Genomic DNA, 6,000 nt, shown 5'->3' with positions numbered 1-6,000 from the left:
TTTTTAAGAAAGTATGCAACGATCTGCAATTAAGAAAAAATCCGGATTAAATTACGGCACTTTGGGGGCATCATTCCGTTTTTACGGAAAAATCCATTTTTATCATGCAATATTATATTTCAATTTTTACAGAAATAATTATTTAATTAGAGTGATTTTGCGGTAATTATTAGTGTAAAAATGACAGTATATCGGATTTTTTATACCGTAGCATGTTCTTTAAAAAATTGAGATTTTACTGCAAAAAGAACCGGCACCCTGAGTTCCTGTACTTTTTGAATAATAGAAAAGTACGAGAAACCGAAATGGACTTTTAATACACCTAAACAATGCTAGCGGGAAAATAAGTATTTAGTCCAGAATCGGTGAATATGCACATAGCTTAAATTATTCGTAAAACATCAACAGGGTATTTCTGAACTCTAACTAGTATTTAATTGTATAGTTAGTCGCAAAATTGTTACAGCTCTGTAGTTAAATTTGCAATTACTCCCTTTAATGGTCTTCTCTGAAAACACTCACCGATACTAGTGAAACTATTTATCAAACTCTTTAAAGTAGAGTTTGTTTTTGTTTGTTAATGCGCTTTTTAACCACTTAATCTAAAAAGTTGACACCTGAGTGTAACTAAAATATCTAATTTCAATCTCCCCGAGATCTATTTTATTAGTAAAAACTTATCATTACTCTAGGATTTGAGCTTAAATACATATTTTAAATATGTATATACCTGTGCAATTTTGTGCTTTGCTGTGTTTGTTTTATCTGTTTTTTGAAAACTCCCCTGTCTACTATTTATTTTTGATATTATGATACTATTTGCGTGATGATTCAAACCACTCCTTCTGAATCAAAAACAACAATCAAAGACACTAAAAGAAATCTGAATTTAAGACCGAATGTAATTCATTCTCCGAAAATTAACAACTTATTGCGAATCTAATTACACTCTTCAAAGTTATAAGGATTTCGCACTTTCTAATAGCGTGAGGAAATATAATGTTAACTATTTGAAATCATAGAATAGTAGGTTTCCATAAAGTTCTAAAATATTGGAATGTATTCTTCTCTATGTAATTTTATTACTTATAAAGCATATAAGCAAAAGAAACACCAAGTTCTTATAAAGTTTATAATCTAGCAGGATTTTGACACTCAAAATATACAGGAAATATTGGCGGAAATTTTGCGCATTAATTTATTTTTCTAGCAGAAATGACGTCTTATTTTATGTTTTTTAAACAAGTGTGCAGGAGCACACAATATACAGCGAATTTAATTTACAGGATAAAATTTCCTATAATTGATAAAAAAAACTCAAAAATCTGAGTGACATTTATTAATAGTTTGTTATTGCAGACCCAGAAGATACGTTTATTATGAAATGGTTGGGTAATTTTCAGAAAAAAATGGAAACTTTCAGAATATTCTAAGCATTTTCATCAATTTAGCAATTTATACCACTTTCAACACAGTCGAAATACAAAAACTTTGTCGACAAAATTTTGTGTTGAAATATTAGGAAACGGGATTTAGATAGATGCTTTAGGTATTATTGATTCTTCTAGTTCAAACGATGCTGATTAGACGATTCAGAAGATAGAGGTTCACCTCCCATTGAAATCACCCTGATTTAAATCCCAGTGGCAGCTGGTTGGTACAGATTCTGCTTCCGGCTCGCACCTATCACAGTGCTGAAGTAAAATATAATCAGTGGTATCATGAGTTAAAGTACCCTTGCCGCTGGACTAAGCTGGTTAGTTCTATCAAAAAGTCCTGTACGAAAGCAAATTTTTCTCAATACTTGATCCAGAAATTTCCTTGTTTTCTGGGTTGGGTTCAAAATTACAAGACTCAGGAGTTGAAAATTACTAGTCGGAAACTCAGAGTCGGGTCGACTGTTTAACTCCAGTTACATTTTATCATGCTGAATAGTTCTTAGTATAACTGCAAAACAAACTCCATTGTTTGCGTGGCATCGTTAATAGCATGCTATCACAGACAAGGAAGATATGTTTACTTTAAATTCAGAGGGTGATTGCAACAAACAAATTGAGACATTCCATGTTCAGCATATACCAAACATTTTCATCAATTTATACCACTTTTCAGCAATGTTGTTTTTAGAACATGCTGAAAAGACAAAGGAATACTCCTATGGAACACCACAAACCATTAGAGTCACTTCCATGCTTCCGGCGTGGACATTAGTTAAGCTAAAGCAATTTGCTGCAAAACGTGACTAGGCAATGGATCTCCCCCTTCAGAATGGTTGGAAATAACTGAGAAATGACATGACGTCACCTTTGATATTCCCATCCCGCCATTTTGCAGGTCGATGTGTGAAGGTTTAGCACACGAAACCTCAATTGACCTGCTTATTCGATTTCTCTTGCCAAACCTTTGAAGACGGTCACATTTTTTTCCTAAATGCCACAAAACAACAACAAAACACGCCGTTTACGAAAGCTCTAATAATCACGGCTAGAGCGTGCCTCCGCTACTAGTGTTACAGTTTCGACGCCTAGACTGGGGCATTGTTCTTTGATGAAAACTATCATTAACGCGTCTGCATTCCGAGGTCTTGGTGAATTCATCATAAAGGAAGAATATATGAATGATGATATGCATTGTAATCCATTTATGGGCCCTTCTGCATTCTTAATCTACTTCACAAGAGTTGCTCAATTTAATAGAAACTAAGTTCCGATGGATGTTTCTTTCTTAAATTTATTTATTTTTTAAAATTTCCTTCCATATTTTTTAATCTACTTGTTCATTCTTTTAACATTTCGGTAGTGCTGTCGGTGATGGGAAATCTTGAATAGTAAGTTCGCTCCTGGCTGCCGACTGAAGAACCAGCACAGCAAGATGCACGTTGAATCCGTTCGGGTTGAAATTCTGTCCTATTCTTTATTATTATATTAAATAACAATCGAAAAAATTTCAAATTGTAAGTTATGCAATTTTTACGCCATTTTGAAGTAGGTAATTTTACACAGCAAAATCGGTTGAATAGTTTCTAAGAAATCGAATTTTAAAGAAGCCGAATATTTTAAAAATTCTCATTCTATTTATCAAAACCTATTCAGTCAATTTCACCCAAATTTTGTACCTTGTAATGTAAAATTACATTCTTTAAAATGAAGTAAAAAATTTAAGATCTTACAAATCAAAATGTTTTCGACTATTATTAAATAAAATATAAAAAATAATATGCATTTACTAAAATATATTTTTTGCATGGAATTTTCTTTGGAAAAACGAATTTTGTAACTGCGTGCAAAATTTTTTAAATTAATATTAAGTAAAATTAATATTAAGTGGTCCAAACTTTGGATCACTTTCCTGATTAAACTATGAGGACCATATCCACCGGATTGCGTTTACCTCTATATTTTGGGGATCAGAAATCCAAATCCGTTGAGAAAAAAGATATGTTTATTTAGAGAAAGTACTTTTCGTGTCTGATTTCGTAATTTAAAATATCGCTTACTAATTAATTAGCATATTTGAGGTCACTCTCTGGGACATTTAAGATATAAACCTAGAATATGAAGATCCGGTCATTAGATCAAAAGTTATTCAGGGTGATCAAATCTGTAATTTTTATTTTTTTTGGCGCTTGGTTCATATTTTATACTTACAAAGAAATGAAGGATATTTTGGCAAAGATTTTAACTTGGGATTAATTACAGCTTGATGTTAGTCTACCCTCATAGTTGCATTTTTTTATGTCGCATCAATATTACAAATTTTAATCATTCATTGAATGATTTCAATTTTACGGAATATTTTTTCACGCAGAACAAAAATTACTCTGAACAAGTTTGTGATGGAATTTCTCAGTAATGAATTAAGGAAAATTTTTTTTTTTTTTTTTTTTTTTCCAAATTGCGTTTGTTGTTGTTCTAAATTGTTGCTTTTTTGAGCGATATTGAATTAAAACAGACCACTGCTAAAATAATTTCTAACATTCTTCATTAAAACTGTTTTTTATGAATTAAAATATATGTAAGGTAAATATATTGAGTTAAATAAATTCAAAATCCAAATTTAGAAAGTGTTTTTTAACAAATTTAGTTGTTTAAGGTATGAAACTGACGCATATGGGATTAATTTTAACTGAACGTGAGGAAAGCATCTAGTAGTAGAGCTAAAAATAATTTTTAATATTTTTATTAAGTGATTCTGTGAAAAAAATAGAGATTAAGACTTCTAACAGTAAGAAAACATTTGTGGTCAAAAATACCAGTATATGGCAAAATTTATGGTGTTTCTGTCTCTATGGAAGCAAACACCAAAAAACGCGGTAATTTTCACCGAAGCGTCTTGGTAATAATTTTAGTAATATTAACAATAAAATATGGTTGCATAATATGTGATGAAATATGAAAAATTTGGTAATTTTGGCAAGATACCTTAGAGCGAGGCATTAAAACGATTTTTTCAGTTAAATTTACTTTTCAATTTTGTATTTTGTTCAAAAGAGTAGTAATAATAACTATAGCATTGAAAACCAGAATTTTTGGTAAAGCGTTACAATGTGAAAGAGAAAATTATCAAATTAATGGTTTAAGTAACGTATGTTTTGGTTTTATTGCCAGAATTATGGATTTTTTTTACCATACAATACTGTAATTTTACCAGAAATGTTTCTCCGTACAGGTTAATATATCATGAACAAAAGTTTTTTGAAAATCTTGTCATTGAACCAAATGTACCATAGTATCTTTTTTTTAAAAAATCAAACAGACAATTAAAAGAAAATTATATATTTAAGGTTTATGTACACATTTGAATTGCCATAAGGTTGATTACAAAATATCTTTACCTGATCCTTATAAATTTTCCTCTCTTTTTCCAAATATTAAATACTTTTTATTGGTAGAACAGAAGCAATGTTTAGGATCTGATATTTATAAACCTATTCTTTATAATGATCTTTGCTTTCTACGTCCAATTCAAGAAAGAAAGTATAAGTCTTTCCAATACGGAGAGCTAAGTATTTTTAAAGAGTGCTGAAAGATAATATCGTTTAAATTTACTGTAAACTTAATATGGTACTAATTTAGCTATATTATCTTGTAAGTGGGTCTTGATTGATTTTAACATAATATGGTTTGACTTCGTATAATAAACTTTAAGAAGGATTGATTTACTAGATAATATAGCACACTTTTAAACGAAACTCTGTACAATTTAATTTTGTTAAGAGCATAAAAAATTTTGTCCGTATTATGGTTCAAGTTACCGTAAATAATATTCCTAGTTGTATCAAGTTATAAAAGTATGATTATATTTTTTCGGTAGAACTCTTAAAATACGAACTTCATTTAAATTTCTGATATTCTTTTTAATTTTCTTGATAATGTATTTCCGTTTATATTAAACCATACTATCGTATAATCAAGTTAAAATAGGATAACTTTGCGGAATAATTTTCTATTCAGGTTGAAGAAAATTTGAACGACATTTTGTTTCAACCCGTAACAAAGTACTTAACATTGTACCAAATCTACTCACAGATATAAAACAAATCAGGTAAAATTGCGGTACTGCATAGCAATGATACTTCTGTTAAAAAAAAAAACAATAATTCAGGCTAATTAAGTTAAAATATACACTATTTAAACAATCTTCCAAATTATAGTTTTTATTACCAAACATTCCGTAAAAAATACAAAGCTGAAAAGTAATGGTATAAAAAGTTTAATGTTCAATGGTATAAAAAGTTTTTATGCCATGCTCTAAGGTATCATGATAAAATTACCAAATTTTGCTACATTTACCAAATTTTATCATTTATTATAAAACCATATTTTACTTTTAATTTTACCAAAATCATTAGCAAATTTTTCTTCTGTGTTTAAGATTTTTTTTTTTTAGTTTTCAAAAATATGTTCAAATATTTTACTTTATTACAAAGATACTTTCAAATCTTGGTTAGAAGATCGAGATTACGCGAAGGGAACAGTTTACATTCTTGAACATGCCGTA

The sequence above is a fragment of the Parasteatoda tepidariorum genome, chromosome 8 (genome assembly GCF_982258835.1).
Source record: "Parasteatoda tepidariorum strain Cologne lab strain chromosome 8, Ptep-v5.0, whole genome shotgun sequence".
In the NCBI taxonomy this organism is placed as follows: domain Eukaryota; kingdom Metazoa; phylum Arthropoda; class Arachnida; order Araneae; family Theridiidae; genus Parasteatoda; species Parasteatoda tepidariorum.
This window is presented reverse-complemented; position numbering follows the sequence as displayed.